The sequence below is a fragment of the Carassius carassius genome, chromosome 19 (genome assembly GCF_963082965.1).
Source record: "Carassius carassius chromosome 19, fCarCar2.1, whole genome shotgun sequence".
Classification (NCBI taxonomy): domain Eukaryota; kingdom Metazoa; phylum Chordata; class Actinopteri; order Cypriniformes; family Cyprinidae; genus Carassius; species Carassius carassius.
Window position 1 is genome coordinate 11,610,927 of NC_081773.1, and position 19,683 is coordinate 11,630,609.

General features: G+C 37.0%; 1 protein-coding gene and 1 long non-coding RNA gene across 2 annotated transcripts in view; both read left to right on the forward strand.

The window, feature by feature from the left end:
* The first annotated feature begins 8,663 nt into the window (after nucleotides 1-8,663).
* On the forward strand, nucleotides 8,664-10,634 carry LOC132094691 (uncharacterized). The gene is made up of 2 exons (XR_009422376.1): nucleotides 8,664-8,762; nucleotides 10,347-10,634. It is a non-coding gene; the product is annotated as an uncharacterized LOC132094691 (long non-coding RNA).
* A 1,805-nt stretch (nucleotides 10,635-12,439) lies between these two features.
* The window catches only part of thsd7ba (thrombospondin, type I, domain containing 7Ba), a 274,856-nt gene continuing 267,612 nt past the window's right edge, over nucleotides 12,440-19,683 (forward strand). Inside the window, exon 1 of the mRNA XM_059499834.1 lies at nucleotides 12,440-13,142. The gene's annotated coding sequence lies outside the window, so the exon portion shown is untranslated. The remainder of the gene's footprint in view (nucleotides 13,143-19,683) is intronic.

The following is a 19,683-nucleotide window of genomic DNA, read 5'->3' on the forward strand; positions in this document are numbered from 1 at the left end:
GATTCACTCAAATTCCACCGCTGAAAGTTAAAACAGGTTTTGACAGGTCTTTCCAGGCTGAATTATTAACTTGGCAATACCTCCATGTTTTGTTTTCTTTCAATTATATGAGTAAGGGTCAGGTCAGGAGGATGTGTTTCGCTAACCAGAGCTAGAATCCCCCCTGTGAAATATAAGATACCCTGTCCTGAGAGCACTAAACACAGTCTGTCTGTATACACCGCCTGTACCCACAACACAAAGGATCTGTGTGCTGTTTAGAATTCAAATAAAAAGTGTGAAGAGCGGCAAGGGAGCTAAGAAGCAGGGAATGAGCATGGAAATAAGGTAAAAGAATGCAGCAGAGATAAAGAACGCAATGTGTAAAGCCTCCAGAGAGTAAACAATGCTTGTTTTGCAGCCACAACTCATTCATGGCCGTCAGCAAGCTTGCAAAGGATCACATTCATAATAATATGAGGGCTGAAGGATCAGCTTTGGTTCATAAGATAGTGCTTTTTGGAAAATATGCAGTGATACATAATTAATCATAAAATTCAGAGCTAGGGGGTTTCCAGCTTTTAAGACCCAGCTGTTTGCGTGGAGACTTTTGTGCTTTGCTCTGACATTACAAACCCCAAGGAGGTTGAATTGTTGTTGTTTTTTCATCCTAATTTGTTTTTTTAAAAAGTCAAATTTACAGGTAAATATATTGCATGATTAAAGTCCAGAAATGATTCATTTGCATTACAGAAAAAAAAACACACAGATAATGATCCTCTTTAGTTATTTCAAGGGAAAAAATAGCTAATAATATGTTTTAATTATATACATTTTACTTAACTAGTTTTATATGCAAAATAGAATCTAAACATCTCTTAAAGCTAATTTTAAAGATCAAGGGTTATTAGGTTTTTATATATCTGCTCTTAGTTGGCACATCATTTAGATCAAAATAGCTGGAGGGCTTTTTTTTATTTTACTCATGGTTCTGCTTTGGGATATTTATTAATGTACATGCATGTTGGATGACTGTTGCCTAATTAATTCCAGCATTTTGTGGTTGTGTTCTGCATATTTTTCACCCACCACCCTTCAAAAAGAGCAGTGAAATATAACCAGGGCAATGGCATGTTAAGATTTGCCCATTCATGTTCTGTAGCACAGAATATTTTTCATCTTTTGTGACTAAATGATAGTGTCACTCACGTATCATAAAGCATACCTTCTCAGTTTAGGCTTGTGTCAGTGAAACAATCCAGTTCTTATGCATTCATGACATTGAAACTTTGATATTCAGTAGGTTTAAAAACACAACCACAGTTTTAAGCCTGTAGCATATCACAGAAATGTAAGGAAATTTCTTAAAGGACTGTTTAAAGTAAGTCTTATGATTGAACAATAGAAATTTTTAAAGACAAAGGTTCACCTTATCTACGAAAGGCACCCTTGTACGCTTCCTACTTGGGTGTGGGGCAGACTTATTGACTTTCTGAAAGCTCTTCCTCTTATAGCATTAGGTCATGGCTTTGAGCTTTGAAATTAGAGGAGAGGGCCATTTATTCACAGGAGAATTTGTTGGACAGGCCTTAGATTTGCCTTCATCAAGTTTGGAATCCATTTCAAGAACTACTATTCAGATGAACACACTTTGCAATCAGAAATGTTGACTTTTCATTTTGCCTATTTGCTGCATGTTGTTTACCCCGTAACCACGTAAAACAGGCAGTCACATGTTGTACCATGAGCTCTGTGTGGGTGCCCGAGGTGTTACAACAGGAAGCACTACAGTTTGCATATTAAAAAAAGAAACTTTGCCCACACGTCCTGACACGACTTCACTTCGAAAACGAAGGGGTAATGAAAAAGGAAAGAATAGGTTGGGTGAAATGAAATTTTAAATGCTGACACTTCCCCTGGGGTGTTGCTTGAAATTTATATCCATTATTGGCTCATAGCCCAAAACAAACCACAACAGCATCTCACAAGCCTTTCTTGGATGAGATGAAGTCTGAAGGGAAGGGTGTTTGCCGTTTCTCCATGATAAGTTCCTACCTTCCTTCACTAACGACTAAATTGTGGTTTAGTGTGCAATACTGAAAGTGAACAATGGTAGACTAGTGTTAGTATGTCACATCGGATTACAAAACAGCCAAATCCTTTTTCCTAGTTTGGGCATGATAGCAAAATATAGTGTTATCGCTGCTATTTATTTGTCATGCTTGGTGAATGTCCACTAAATGGTTAACTTTACAGGCAATCGTTTGGTAAATAGACCTCATAGGTGCAGCTTCCCTTTGTCTGTTATTCTATCAGCGGGAAATTCACTCCATAACAACTGACTGACTTACCAGCTGTTTTAATTACAGAGCTACCTGTGTCTGACCTTCCAATAGAGCCTATTGTGTGCATTCAGCAAACCACTATGACTATCTGTGACAGAAGGGTTGAGGGGTAGCCACTCCTTTTGCCCCCTTTCAAGTGTCCCTAGCTCTATATCCGCCCATATGGCCAGAGTGGCTTAAGTAGAGCAGAAAGGGCACATCAGACACATGGCCTGTTCAATTCTGCTTCACTTGACTCAGATAAGAGGGATGGTGCACCAGATGACAACACATAAGACCACATGAGAAGGTGAACGGAAGAGTCTTAAGCACGCTGCTAATGAGCGTTCAGTGCACCCACAATGCAATTCATAGTAGTTTATTATTTATTAGTTGACTGATGTGTGATTAGTCCCCTGTCAAGTTAGATTTGAGGTAAAGTCAGTCAAGATATAGAGCAAAAACATTAGTGCAGATACTTCAAGAAAACAAACTATCATGATCAAAAAAAGTCCCTTAATTTTCCTTTACTTATGTAAGCTATTGATATTAAAAAAAATTCTAAAGATGCCAGGAGAAAGTGTTGACACATGTAAGGTAACTTAAGGTACTAGGACTTCTATTAAAATCATTAATCACTAAAACTTTTACTAAAATACTAAATATTAAACATACTTAATATTTGAAACTGCATTTCTTAAACATTTTTTTAATATTGTTAATTATAAACCAAAATAGTCCTAAAATACTAAATATTAAACATACATCATATTCCAAATACTTTTATGATGTTAATTTTGAGTAATAAATATTCTCAATACATTTAAAAAATATATATTTTTAGTTATTATAAAATAATATTTTCTGAGTGAAAATAGTCCGAAATAGTAAACATATTAAATATTATACTTATCATATTAGATTATATTAGAACTTTTTACGTTTTACATATTTTTTCAGATATTATAGAGCATCTTTAATATCAGGTGATCACATTTCTCACAATAGCTTTTACATCTTTAGACAGATACAGTGGACATGTTTTTAGGTATGGGCACAGTGCATGCCAGACTCGAACCCATATCACCAACATGAACACCATAGCATCAAGAATATTAGTGCTGCATCTGAGCTCTGACATGCAGATATTTCTTAAACACCAGACTGAAACAAAGCACTCATAACCAGCACAGTCCTATAACGGCACACTTTGTCTTCACCAAGATCTGGTTTCTTGCCTGAAAGCAAGCCTGAAAGACGAGACCGGAGCAATGGCCTGCAGCAAGCTGAAAACAAATGGTTATTTTTCTGTGCTTCATGTCTGGAGGTGAAAGAGAGAGAAAGATGAAAAACAAGCACCTGTTAACATGACTTGTTTTTGTTCCTCAATTTCATAGGCTGTAAGCTATAATAATGGGCCACACAGTGAATGTCTTGCCATAATTATAGGCTTCTCAACTGTCTGAACTTTAAATTCTGACACCTGACTGCCGTGCGATGCCAAGTACTCACAGATACTTATATTTAAGTCCATATTTTCGCAAAGTTTAATTTACTTTTTATTGTGGAGCACATGCACACACCTTTTTTGCTTAGTGTTGACTTTTATTTGCAATGCACACTATATAAATGACTCAGTATTTTCCACAGGGTTCATTAAATGTTTGTCATGTCAACAGATAATGTCTGTTGACATGACTGTCTTGTTATTTGTATGTTTAAAGTATGTCAAAGTCTGAAACTGAAAGGAGATTCCCATGTCTTGTTATTTGTACGTTTAAAGTATGTCAAAGTCTGAAACTGAAAGGAGATTCCCATGTCTTGTTATTTGTACGTTTAAAGTATGTCAAAGTCTGAAACTGAAAGGAGATTCCCATGAGGCTTTGTGTTGTAAGAAAAGCAAACAGAGGACATCCTTTCCCCCGGCTAAAGTTTCCGCCTCCTAGCTTTTTCCCGTGGACAGACAGGGAATATAACTCCCAGCATTAAGGGATTTGTATGTAACGGCTTCTTAGTTTATTTTGTATTACATTTCACACCACAATTTCCCTTTTTTCCTGTTACGGCTTGTTAATTCTGAGATGTCTTCACTGATTATACCTGTTGTCAACAGGTTCCAGACCGTGAAACAGAGAGGACTGCTGTGAAATAGCCAAAATATAATCCTGATATAACTGATTCACATTTAACAGCATCAATTAAGGCTCAAGCCTCTCGAAGACGGGCATGACAAAAAATGGGGTGTCTTAAAAGCATTAAACATTTGAACTGATTTCAGTAAGCACAAAAGTTAAATTACAAGTTAGTAAGCTTGTCTGTTGTCACATTTGGCTGAAATCACAAAGATATATTGAACAACATGTACACATTTTGTTTAAAAGGCCATTTGGGTTGTGTAATGCGAACCTCAAAAGACAGTAGCATATTTCATGTCTTTAAAACTAGACAGATATTGGGTGCTGTATAATCCTCATAATGTCACATTCTTCTGTTCTGACTCACTCATAGCAATGTGTTTTGAATTGTGCTTGAATTGCATACAACTGTAAGCACCTATTGTTCACAGCCAAAGTCACTTCACAAGACGCAGACAATTTGACAAGGCAAATCTTGTTCAGACCTCTTACTTACAGCTCAGGAAAGTGCTCTTCACTCTCACTTCAAATCAAATCAATGTCTGATCAATCATGGGCCCTGAGCCTTCAGGGTGGCAGTGGGGATCAATCTGCCATTTTTCAGGGTATCCACGGACTGCTTATATCTAGGGCTACGGCTGAGGCCTGTCTAATTGAATTAGCAGGGCCATGTCCCCAGGGTGATTTCCATCTGGTTTTATATGTAACTGACAAGAAGAAGTGACTTGAAGATACATCAACAGATGCAGCTGGTAGTCCAGGAGGGAACTAAACTCTATACAGGATGCAGAGATATGAGATATTATTTTGCTTCATTTCCTTGGCATGGTTTCATTACGTGTTTTGAATAAGTCACGGTGTATATATATTATTATTATTTTAAACCTGCAGAAATAACGTGTCTAATTGTACATTCTGCCTGTTGTTTCCTAACAGATGTTCTGTTATTGAGAAATAAAAGCATTTCTTGTGCTAACATTTCTTTGGCATCCATGGCTAATGTTTATTAAATCAATGTTATCATATTTCCAGGTGATGACAACACCTGTGCTTTCGGCTCATTACTCAGACTGAATCACCTATTACTGTCCTCAGTGTCAGACACCAGAAATTATTGCTCAACCAACTTCAGAGTGCTTTGTCTTTGCACTCAGACACCCATATCCTATTTCCTTGCTTTTTACTTTGCAGAAGATGGATTAGTGTTAGCGTTCCTGAGGCCAAATCACTTATTTCACATTTATCAGGGAAGCCTAAAACACTGAATCATAAAATAATTCAAAATAGGTCTGTTATACAAATCACACTTTTGATGTGCCTGTGCCTTTGTTATAGCATACAGCTTTATGACATGCAGCAGGAGTGGAGCATTGTGTCTCACCTTGTCAGCCATTAGGCTACTAATAGTTGCTTATACTTAGGGTTTGTTCTCAGTGTGGCATTAATTTAAAGGCACAGTTCACACAAAAATGAACATTCGGTCATAATTTACTCACTCTCAAGTTATTCCAAACCTGTATGGGTTTCTTTCTTTTGTTGAAGATAATAGAAGATATTTTGAAGAATGTTGGTAACCAAACAGTTGACGGTTGCCATTGACTTGCATAGTATTTTTTCTATACTGTGGAATTTCAATGCCTATCAACTGCTTTGGTTCTAAGAAACTCATATATGGATACATGATTAAAGAGTTTTCATTTTGAGTGAACTATCACTTGAAAATATCTTTAATTAAAATGATTATTGCAGGACACAAGAATTAATATGTAAACAATCCAATTTATATGACCTATATTTATTTACAGAAATATATTGTCATCATACCTTAAACTCATTTTGTCTGTTTGATGAAGGCTGCTCAGTGAGAAGCTGGGGGGCAGTGAACACTATGTAGGACTTGAGATTATAAAACCGTTTCTGGCTTCTTTATTCAATGATATAAGCAAATGCCAAGAACACTCTAGAAAGCAGGTGTTCTAAAATCACTTACATTAAGAAGTATTTGAGCATAAATGCCTGAACACCTTCCAGCAGAGCTGTTTTTACCCGTGCCATTTAGTCTGAAAAAACATGCAATAAAAAATGAGGCCTTCTGCTGATGTCTGCGGGGTAATTAGCTCTCCCTTTCACCAAACTTCTGCCATTCAACATGTTACTTTAAACACAGTGTTCCAGTGGCTGAACTCTTGGTGAACCTGGCCTGTGTTCTGCTGATGGCTGCTGCTTCTCATGTTGTTCAAACCTCAGAGATACTTCCCCTGTCTAGTTAACTCCCCCAACCTACCACTACAGCCTGTTTATGCATGATAAAATTAAATTAAATCAATAGCCGAGGACATTGATGAGTCACTGTCACACTTCTCATCTACGCATTTCCCTGTTTTGCACACTGGTTGCGTGAGAACAAGTGTTAAAAACAAGAAGTTGACTTGTTTGTTTCCTTTTCTTAACACACAGTGGTGTCACTGACAAGCTGGAACTCACACTGGTCCACTTTCCACTAGAAAAGGTCTTATTTTACTGTGTTCTTGCTCAGTGGTCTATCATGCGGACAGGGTTGTGTGAATTCACCTCTGTGTCACCTGTAACGAGAGAGGGGCATATTCATGATCAAGAAAACCACTTTAAAGCATGACTTCATGATCTATGACATTTTAACCAACCGATAGAGAGGAAAACTAAAGTGGTGGCAGAGGCACGTCAAGCTCTATATTGATCATGTTAAACTCGTATTCATTCTGAGACATGAATAAATAATAACACCCCCTCACTTATGTGTGCCAGGGTTTTTTTTTTTTTGAGGTGGCACAGGTGGATGTCGGGTTCACTTTAGAGCTAGAAATTTAGAGCTAGAAATTTTTTCCACAGTTAAAAGATATAATATATAATAAAAAATGTTTAATAATGTGCATTCAAAATAAACTCGTCTCAAAAATATATGGAGGCACGCTTGTCTTCCTGACATCTGAGGGGCAGATGGCCTCTTCTCTTGTATTGTTGGGGGGTTGGAGGATAGGAGGTGTGAAGTGTGGTCTGCTCTGAGTGAATAGCTAAAGCTCAGGCTTGAAGGAGCCACACACAAAGGCAAGTGCCCAGAGATTAGTGACATGACACGGCCATTCTGAAAGCACACAAGCGGAGCACGGAGATTGTGCTTTGTTGCTGTGGAAAATGGCAGAGTGACATATCTGGAGCAGAACTGCATTCAGCTCAGGGTTTCAAGGCTTCCCACCGGCTTCTTTCCACCATTATCTGCTCAATGGGTGGAAAGTCAGTGGCCACTTTCCTACAATAAAGTATAAAGTAAGGTCTGAAACTCTTAGAAAGTATTTTTTCCCCTTTTCCAATAAAATGGTCAGTGCACGGTGGTGTTTAACCTTCAGATATATCATATGTTTTATTTGCTTATTTATTTATTTATTTATTTGCATTTCATGTCTGTTTTATTTTCAATGAAATTTGGAACCCTGCTACCAGAATTTGGGACAAGACTGGGTTGTGTAATTTTTTTCAAACATTGTCCTACAAAAAACATTATGTACATTTTATTTATTTATTTATGCACACGTGCATATATGTATGCATTTTTATATACTGACAAAAAATTGTGTAGAAACATATTTACAGAATTACAGAGAAATTACTCAAATACTCCAATAATACTTGTTTGGTTAACGGACTGCTTTAACGTTACTGAACGGAAGAGGTAACGTACTTTTAATATAATGTCCGTGAATGTCTTATTTACATAAGATTTTACGTTTTATTTTCAACCCAGCAGTTTTTAGAGTGTTTATTTATAGTTATGGCTAAATGTATATTTCCCACAAATAAACAATTTTTTTTTACACTTACACTTATTTTATTTATTTTAATAGTTTCTTTTATTTTACCATAATTTGGGTAACAGTGTTGAATGGTTGAGCTTGACAGGTGCAGTCAAGACTGGTTGTCAAAATTATAATGTTGTTGTATGATTTTAATTGTTTGATTTGGATTCTGTTGAGAATTTGCAACGTATTCATATCCAGCAATTAAAATCTACTAAAATCAACTCTATTAACAGAAAAAAAGCAAGAACAAGCTGTGTTTGTGGGTGAAAAGGTTTGAGATAGAGACCAAAACTTTGTTCCGGGTTTGCAGTCTCTGCTATGGAAACTGGTGTATCTAATCTGATTTATGTTTGTGGTAAACAGATTGGTCTGTTTTAAATGTCTTTACGTCAGGTTCTCTGATTAACCATCTTCACCAAGCACAACAAATACAAGAACTAAGGTCATATCACATACACTGTTCCCACAAACTCATCATGGAGAATGAAAAGGTGTCACGGTTTTACACTCTTCTCATATGTCAACAGATTTTAGCATGGCATAGTTGAGAAGTTAATTATGTAACATCTTGCTCCTGTTTGTTATAGCTGTGCTTCGAGGGCAGGGTCACATGTTCATTACAGCACCCCGGGGCAGAACAGAGTTCAAAAGTCATGGCACTTTAGTCATAAATCTCCCAATCTGCTTAGTCCTGTCAGTATTAATGCAACTCATTGGCTAACAAAGACAGAGCAGGGTTTGCTTTTTTTTTTTTCTGATTCACTTCGCAAAATTTGTTCATTCCTAAAAGCATCACTGAATTTTACCAAAATAAACACATTACAAACACATATGCACAGACAGAAAACAACTTGTGCACTGCCATCTGTGAAAGAAAGCTGATTATGATGTTCATTTTATTATGTTGGTTAAATTCACATTGATTGCATAGGTGTCGGTTCAACCAACTTTTTTTCATTTTATTTTTTCGTTATCAAAACTTATTCCAGATAATAAAAATGATGGTAAATGCTTTGAGTCATATATAAATAACTCTCATGTTCTATTAAGACTGACTTTATATATATATATATATATATATATATATAAAAAAAAAAAAAAAATTTAAAGTCTCGGAAACCGCAGTGCTGTATATGTAAATAATTACAATAGCTATTTTAAGTCATTTATAATGTACAACAAATGTACAATATATATATATATTTTTATTTATTTATTTTTATAGACAGAATAACATGTGGAAAAATAATAATAAGAATTAATAATTTCTAAAATAAAACGTGAAATGAATGATTCTGAAAGGCTGTGGATAAACCTTATATGTTAAGTATGCTTTTAAGTTATTACAATGACCTTGGGGTCTCCCAGACCCCGAACAGAGAAGAAGGGTTAAGTAGTAACCTCATCTGACAGTGACCCTGTCAAGATTTATATTCAATATAAACCATTATAGTAAACAGTCACCAGGTGGCACTCCGTACACCTTAATTCAAGATCTTTTCTTTATTCTTTTGATTGAACCTAAATCAAAGCATATGTCAAGCGACTTTCAGATTTCACATTTAATCTGTGATCACTCTGTTGAGTGCTATTAGAGATGGCATATATCCGTGCTTTAATCAAGTTTGATGAATCACAGTGTTTCATGCAAAGACTGATCTCTTTTTTGCTTCAAGCACCTGTGTTCTCTCTCCCCTGGGTGTTCAGATGTTCTGGGGGTGTCGAATTTCATATCCAGCCTTCTTATACTGCAAGCACTGCAAGACTGTACCAATGTAAAGCTTTACTTATTTAGAAGAACTGTCAGTATTTGCTATTGACTTAAAACTCAAATTGCAGATCGAAAGCAACTTTTCAGGATTTAAAATTAGATTATTGATTGGTCTAAAACGGTTCTTCCAAGACTTTAGTTAGAGAAGGCTGGGTTTTGGGTGAGAATCAACCTGCTGCATAGGTCCGGCCTCATCTCCCTCTCTCCCACGCCCACTTCTCTTCCAGTCAAGGCTAACACACTTTCTCCAGTTTCCCTCTGAAGAATAATTGGGCTTCCTCCTTGTTTTATTGTTGCTCTCCAGATCATAAATCAGTAAGAGGGATGGTGGCGGTTCCACCGTGCGGCTCCACTCCTGCCCTGCAGCCATGATGGGGAGCTGCTCTCTAGTGACATGCAGTATTCCCATGTGTGCGTGGATATGGATCCCAGAGTAAAGGCTGCCACAGGAAACAAAAGATGGCTTGTATTATTGTGACCGAGGGCCCAAAGGCTAATTAGGCAGAAAAAAAGGCAGCGAAAGCCTGCAAATCAATCATGCTGATGCTGCCTCTAAATAATGAATGACAAAATAATGAATTTTTCAAACATTTTTTGTTTTCTGTCATTATTCTGGAGTGGGGTGGAACAACATGCTTTAGTTAGTATGCATGCCAAAACCAAAAGTGAACTTACATATGCTGATCTTTTAGGATGTTTTAGGGGGTTTTGAGGTACTACAGTGAGTTTCACATGTAGGCATAGTTTAGATAATGTGTGATTTGGTCTGCTGATCAAAACCACTTCCTGCTACGAGGTAGAACAATTTGTACTTTGCACTGTTCTTTTTTCTGTTTCCTTTATATATATATATATATATATATATATATATATATATATATATATATATATGATTACATTCTTCATGATATAACTTGCATGCAAATGATATTTGAATAGTATTTGGTTAATCTAAACCACTTCCAGCCTTTTTATAAACTTTGTTGTACTTAAACTGATATGTGTTTTTTAATGTATTCATCTGTTTATTCATTTTAGGCACACAGTTGTTGTGTATTATGTAATAGACAGCCATGTACCATGAAATTAAAGTAAAGCTTGTGTAAAAACAACATTGCTACTGAACTGCATAAAGGCAATATCAGCATAATGTTCATCTTATGGTCTGTGACAAAAGTTACCTCCTGCGAGGGCAAAAGGACGAGTGTTGTTGTGTAGGCAGACATGTACAATTTGCAATTAAAGTAAAGCTTGTGAAAAAAACAAAAACAATGTAGCTATACTGAACTTATGGCAGTATCATCATACTTTTTTCATTTTATGGTCTGTAACAAAAGTGAGGGCAAAAGGACAGACGTTGTTATCATTGATGTAGGTGCCATCTAGTGGAGAGGGGGATATTATGGAAACTGGATGAATCAGTTTTTTGAATCGTCTAAATGAATCGGTTCACTAAAATGATTCAAACAGATGATGATGAAAAGTGACTCGTTTCCTCACGGCACACTATTTTGAAAATAACTGTCACTCGACTAAATATGTAACAAAGTTATTAATACTGCTTACTGTAGGCAGATACTACCCAGTAGCCAGCCTACTTTCTGCTGGCACTGAAGTTAGGAAGGTTCAAATATTTGTTTTTCTTAATTCTTACTATAAGCCCTGTTGTGCCAATTGACATTAACGAAATCGCGGGCGGTGTGAAGTTAAGTGTTTATTGTCAATAGTGTATTGATATATGACAGAAGTCAAATAGGCTATGTTGGTTAACGTGGTCACCAACGTCAAGATGCAAAATATGTGAGAAGCATTAAAAAATTTTTTTTTTAAAAACCCCGTCTTATTTGGAATACCGAGCCCTTGACGGTGAGTAGGTTACTGCCTATTTTTTAGTTAACGTTTAATTGTGAAGGATGAGATTCATTTGTGTCAATCAGGAAAAAAACAAACATTAAGGCTTGGAAAGAGTAATTTATTCTTTTGTCTAAACGTTCTCGAGTGCTCCTAATTCTGAAGCACAATTAGAGCACAAGTGTTAAAGAGGTGAACAAACATGAAAACGTTAACGTCTGAATGCTATATAGGTGCAGATGAAACGATTAGCTGCTCAGTGCTCAGTGTGAGATGTTCTGCTTGACTGCAGGTGTGTCTCAGTCCTCAGAAAGACAGTGATGGTATGCTCGGTAATTTAGGAATACAAATTGAACAAGGCGATGTTGCAAAGAAACATCAGGCAAGGTGAAGGAGCATGGCAGAAAACAGATGTAACAAAACTGAGAGCAATAAAGAAACCTCTCAAAATGGAAATGACTTGCACTAGTCATCTCAGGCAAGCTGCAGTTTAAAACCCACCTGTTTCTTCTCATCTCAAATGGCACGATTTATCAGGCAGGATTGGGGAAATATGAATATACTGGAGATAATTTTCCACTGTATTAGATTTTAAACAAAAGCATGTGAAATTATCCTCAGAGACTGTGAAACCATTTTACCCGCAGTTATGAAAATTAAACATTGTGGGAGGCAGGCTTTTCAGAGGATTGTTGATACATTACCCCTGATATTATGCAATTTGTTTGTCTGTATATTTATAGGCTAATTTTTATTGCACCTTATCTTTAACACCCCCTGTTTAAATGCCCATAATTGAGACAAAGCTTTCTCATTTGGAGTCGGATCCCTCGAGATGCCTTACAGGAATATAATGACACCTCACCGCCATAATTATTAACATGTGCGTTTACAGCGAGGAACACTTAGCATTTGGATTAAACCATTGATCTCAATTGGTCCAGGAGGTTTGTCATGTAATGGGTTTACACAAATCAAAGCGAATAGATGATTGTTCCCCTGCTGCCAGCGTGTCCAACGGCCAGTACCCTTTGTGGTTTGTTTAGTCAAAGCGTACAAAGCACTTCAATTATTACAGTACTCTTTATATCAGTGCTTGAGATGACAACCATTTCTTCAGCTGTGGAAATCAAGCTTTTTGTTTCTGTTCACAAACAGTCATAAAGCCGCATAATGCAGAAAAAAATGATGAAGATGCAGAAGCACACGACGAACATTAATCTGAGTGAGATGGAAAATCCACTGACAGGTATGTCGACCCATACTACTCTTCTAATAAACGAACCACTCTGTTTCCCAGGTAATGTGCCTTGCTGCTTCCACTTCAGTAAATGGCTTTAACTTTCTCATCTTTGGCTCTGGAGGAGCGGGGGTTTAATGTTTATATACTAACATAAAAAAAGCCTCTGCTTTGAAAGCACCTCGGTTAAATATTTCCCTTGGCCATAGTTGAATTGCGAATACTTTTAATAGTGGTGCGGATTGGAGCGGGCAGGTCTGGGGACCAGAAGGTCCCAAGATGCTAGGGCCAAATTGACAGGCCGTCTATGTTGGCTCAGTCTTCATTTACAGCAGGATGATCCTTGCCAACCCTTGTGGCAGCCAATTTGCTCTAGGACAGATGAATGTGGAGAGGTATATGGAGGCAGTGTTTTCCTACAATCCCTCTGGTGTGCACTGGGCAGATCTGAGACCTCTGTCACAGAACTGACATCTTATTTACCTCATTGTTTGAGGAAATGTTGAGTCGACCGTTTCAACATTTGGAAAATTTGAATCAAGTGATGACCACGAGATCATTACCTTTTGACCTACTTTGATCTCCCAAGATGTCAGTGAATCTGAATAGTGTAGAATCATTTTGCATTTACGTGCTAACTGTAGAAAACCAACACTAAGGCTTTTTTCTGCCAGTCTTTGATGGTGTATTTTCAAATGGTATGATCAGACACTGCCGTGGAAATGTCATTGATTGATTGAGTTCTGTTTTGTTAAAACACAAGAGAACAAACAACACTTTTAATTGTTCCCTTCGTTTTAATTAGCCTCTTCCCATTGTCAATTAAGAGAGGTTAAAACACTGCCCAGGGCAGGAGGGTGAAGCTGGCCAATTCTATCATTGAATGCTCTTTTTACAATTGAATCTCTCAGATCCCTATGCAAAGTCTCTTTTGCCGCGTTTCCACTGAAATTACCTGGAACATTTGTACCAGGAACTTTTTTTCCCAGGAACTTTTTCCCCCAGGAACTTTTTCCCCCCAGACCTGTTGCTTTCTGCGTTTCCACCGCAGTGTAAAGTACCGGGAAGATTAGGCAAATAGACTGGTGACGTAGGTCTGCACGCGTTTCTCAATACAAAGTACGCTGATTTTGGACGTGCATCCTCGGTAGTGCGGACTTTGTGCATTCGACTCGGGAGTGTGATGTCCGCGACGACGCAAATCCAGTAAATCTGCAAACAGCAGCATATACTTGATAACTTCAGTCAGCTGACCATGGCTACTGCTATTTTCCTCTCTGTATATTTACAATAAAACGAAATAGGATATCAAATACCACTGCCTCCTTTCGTTTTCATTTAAGCATAATAACAGCTGCAGAAATGTACTTAGTTCAGGGATATGTGTATATATACAGCCATTACAATGAAACGAAATATTATATAGATTTGCCTTTTTTATTTTCATTTTAACATATAGGTAAATTGAATACAGACCAAAGATAACCTGTTAGATTTACCCAAAACGAATTATATTTTATGTTTAACCACTAAAGAGACATCAGAGCCAGCGGCACATATCAGAAGGTCTAGCCGAGGAGAGGCTGCTTCTCGGCGGATACATGCGCACTGAGCTCTCGCTGATCGCGTGGAGTTCACCGTCTCTGAGATCGGCGAAACACATTTTTAAATAGACGCTGTCTTTATAAATAAACCACAGATTTGAGTTTTAAACAACTACATTCTCGCCTGAAATACTTTTAAAATTACATTTCATGACACAATAAAACAGTAATATTTTGAACATGATCCGAATAAATGGTGGTTGAACTCAATCAATGCTGCGTGAACTCAACTCGCTTTGGGTACTGCAATTTTCCTCTCAGTATATTTACAATAAAACGAAATAGGATATCAAATACCACTGCCTCCTTTCGTTTTCATTTAAACATAATAACAGCTGCATAAACGTACTTAGTTCAGGGATATACAGCCATTACAATGAAACGAAATATTATATAGATTTGCCTTTTTTATTTTCATTTTAACATATAGATAAATTGAATACAGACCAAAGAAAACCTGTTAGATTTACCCCGCAGCTGAATTATATTTTATGTTTAACCACTAAAGAGACATCAGAGCCAGCGGCACATATCAGAAGGTCTAGCCGAGTTGAGAGTGCTCTTGGTGGATACATGAGGACTGAGCTCCCGCTGGCCGCGTGGAGCTGACCGTCTCTGAGATCGGCGAAACACATTTTTAAATAGGCGCTGTCTTTATTAATAAACCACAGATTTGAGTTTTAAACAACTAAATTCTCGCCTGAAATACTTTTAAAATTACATTTCATGACACAATAACAGTAATATTTTGAAAATGTTGATCCGAATAAATGGTGGTTGAACTCAACCAATGCTGCGTGAACTCAACCAATCAGGATGTTTAGCGGCCAAGTCCCGCCCCCGAAAGTTCAGGAACTTTGAAAAAGTACCACCTCGCCAGCAGGGACTTTCTGAGGGGCATTTTTTTTACCCGGAACTTTATTTAGTTCCTGGTTCCTGCGGTGGAAACACACCGAGTACCAGGCCAAAGTCCCTAGTTCCTGGGTAAAGTTCCTGTGGTGGAAACGGGGCATTTGTGGTTGTGTTGGCAGGCTACTGAGCAGGACAATCTGTTTTGGGCACTTGGCTTATTCCTGACAAAATATAAATGCTGGTCTGTGAGAAATGACACTTACTAAACATCGATACATTGTAATTTAATATGCAGATTGCATCATTTACTATGAATGATCATACGCAACAAAAAAGTGGAATGCAGTAGTTGGTTTCCAGAAGTTGAAATTCCATACATTTTCTCCAGAATCCGACACCAGTTATCTAGCATGCATCTGCTGGCACACTTGATTGCCTCAATATTATTTATCGGTTATTGGCAGTAAAAGTTTGGACATCATTGCATGTTGATATCACCTTTATTTCAGACCTGCAGTTGCATCATGATCAGTGCTATAGAAATAGGCTAATGTTATATAATTTGGCCTGTTACTATTCTTTATATGGTTGAAAACAAAATTAAACACTTGTGCTGTGCTGTGCTGTGCTGTACTTACAGTATGTGGTGAGCTGTTATTGTATTGCAGACTATGAATAAAAACAACCTTTTCTGTGTTTCGAAAAAGTAGTTGAGTAGCTAAAATCAAATGAAGGTCAATCTTTAGTTTAGGGGCAATTTTCAGTTAACAATAAACTTTTTGCCCCAATAAACTAAAGTGTTACCGAAACGACTAGTCACTCTGATGAAAAATAATTTTATCATCTGTTTATTCTGTTCTAGAAGCTTCATATGTTTCTTTATGCATGCATGTTAATACCACGTGTCAAAAGGTGCGAGACAAGATTTATTTTTCTTCTGTTGCAGGGGTCCCATAAAAGAGAAGGTGTGAAAGATATGCATTGCGATTGGTTACTGTGAGAGCATGCTGGTATAGTTTAGAGCAGGGGTCTGCAAACTTCAACATCAAAAGAGCCATTTTGGCCCCTTTCCCACCAAATAAAATTCACTTGGAGCAACAAGATTTGATCCCCAAATAAAGATAACACAGCATATAGATAAAGAGTTATATTCAGTTATTCAGAAGTGAGGAGGACAAAATGTCAAATGTAATAATAATAATAGGCTTAATTATATTTATTTATGTCTAACTGACAAAAAGAAAAAGAAAAAAAAAAACTTTATTATCTCTTACTTTTACTTGCCTAAGAAATAAAATACACTGCTGTTGGACAATAACCAATCATTTGTTCTCTATAATATATTTTTTATATACATATATACATTTATCACAGAATAAGGCAGAAAATATCATTTATAGCTTTACTGTAATTAATGCTATGTCAGTTACCACTGTATCGTTCATATAAAAGACGTTGTTTCTCACCGTATTAATGATAACTTCCAAAATTCCATAACATTACACAAGCCCTTCGTAAATTATTCATAAAAATGTTAACTACACAGTCTGCTCTTTTTTTTATATTTTCTATCCTCTTTAGTTTTAAATGAATGTTGCTGGCTGGTTCATCTCTCAAAACTGGAACTGATTTCCACTTTTTAAAAGTTCTTCTGAAGAGAAAACTACCAGAACAAGGCTCTTTTTTAGTGTTTGTTTTGTTTTGCTTTATTGTGCTTAATTTTGTATGTTCTTGATGACTAGAGAAAACTAATGCACACAGATATGAATTTATCCCTGAATTGTAGCTCGAGATCTCATTTTTGGGGATACGTCCCAAGAGAGAACCACAACGTCCAACTCATTTTCACCTGCAGACATCCTAGCTGTCTGTAACGATTTGAATGTTTCCACACTTGCCGATGAAACCCTCTGTGCTTTGGGCTTTGTTTTCTGTGTTGTTAGATGTCAATCACATAAGCTGATCAGTATTCAGAATGATTACTCCTTCTCCACTGGGTCTGATTTCTAGCTCCTGAGTCAATTACTTTTCATTTGTCTGCCCTGAATTGCTGAAGCAATGTTCAGCTGCGGTTCCTCACAGCTCACGTGGTTTGTGTCGCTTTGCAGAGAAACACAACACTCAGAGCAGCATATACAAAGTCTGGCAAGCATCAGTCCAGGCTTTTATTTATTGTCGAGCTAAGTTTTATTCCCTCTTGCGCTGATCTGAATTTATATTATTTAATATTAACAATGCTAGACAGGAAACATACCAACTTCTTGAGGCATGCTTATTAACATACAAAAAATGGAGCAAAATTTGAAAAATGTTAACACTTGAAACATCTGCTTGCTTGTGTCCACTTGTTTTTAACTGAATGCACAATTTTTAACTTTTTTGCATGATCAGTTAATAATAATAATAAAAAAAAAAAAAATCAGTCTGTGTTTGATTCAGTGTGTGGCTAGCTACTTCTGTATTCTCAAGTATTCCCTTGGTTCTGTGCACCTGAAGTAAAAGGATTTCTTTTTTCCTTTTTGGATCGCTACAATTTTTCTTAAAGTTCACCTAAAATTTTTAATTCTGTCATTAATAACTCACCCTCATGTCATTCCATACCTGTAAAAACCTTTGTTCATCTTCAGAACACAAATTGAGATATTTTGCGTCACCCTACCCTGTTAAAAAAAACAGCATATGCTGATTAGGTATGTTTTGGCTGCTGGTTTGAGCTGGTTTAAGTTGGTTCTTAGCTTGCCCTAAGCTGGTCCTGAGCAGGAGCTTGTTGCTTAGGACCAGCTTAAACCATCTCAAACCAGCAGCCATGCTTCAGAACATAACTAACCAGCCTATGGTAAATGGGTGCTAGGGTAACACGGAGGAGAAGAATTATTAAATTAAGTTATTTTAGTTTTCTTTTCGCACAGAAGGTATTCTCGTAGCTTCATAAAATTACAGTAGAACCACTGATTTCACATGGACCATTTTAACGATGTCCTTACTACGTTTCTGTGCCTTAATCCTGGTAGTACCATTGCTGTCTATGGAGGGTCAGAGAGCTTTTGGATTTCATCAAAAATAACTTTATTTGTGTTCCGAAGATAAGTGGAGGTCTTACGGGTTTGGAACGTCATAAGGGAGAGTAATTAATGACCGAATTATCATTTTTGGGTGAACTATCATAACATTGCACAATGCAAATTATAAAATAAAAAAATCTTTTCTACACTTTCTCAGTCTGTATTTGATTCAGTGGGCTAGCTAACGTTGTGTTAATTTTGAATATGGTATTCACCAAAATTAATTAGTCATAAAAATGGGGATTCAAAGAATTTGATGTGATTGGTGTATATATTGGCATTTTTACCCACTGTTTTTACCCATCAGTTCATGATCTTCTATTTAAATAAGCAATGAATAAACCTTAGTCAGGGTAGACGCCAAGATCAGTTTGATTCTTTGAGTAACAGACATGCAATATTAAGTTCCTAGGTCACAATTAGTTTATTTTCAATTAACTTGGACATGATGTTTCCTAGAGTTTTTGGCAACTGGAAATGTGTTATGTTGTATTTTTGGTCGCTTACACCAAGGTACACAACAGTCTAGCCCATTGAACAGACTGTACCTCTATCCTTTACCCCCTCATTGTCATTTGAGTCAAATTAAATATGTTGTCTGCCCTGACTAAGGTCTGTTCCCGCAGATCCATTGTCAGTTACAGACTTAAACCGCCTTGACAAGTTCACTTCATCAATTACAGTCAGATTTCACTCACTTCTCTCTAGGCTATGATCCACAGTATTAGCCCATGCTTCTATGCTAAAAGTCTGTCATATTTTTAAATGGTAGCTATTTGTTAGCCTGGAAAGGACTGACTGATGATGTTTACAAATTCAGCAGGTAAGGTCTGAAATTATCTTCTATAAATCATGCAATGCAGCACTTCTGTTGCTTGAGATCATTCGATAAATGCATCTGCCAACTTCGAGAGCGATTGTCCCTGCCACAGGGAGAGATGCACACAGGCTAGTCAGCTCTCTGTATTCTGAGAGGCCTTATAATTAATTTGGACAGCTTCCAGCAATCTGCTAGTGTCCCAGGCTGGTTCA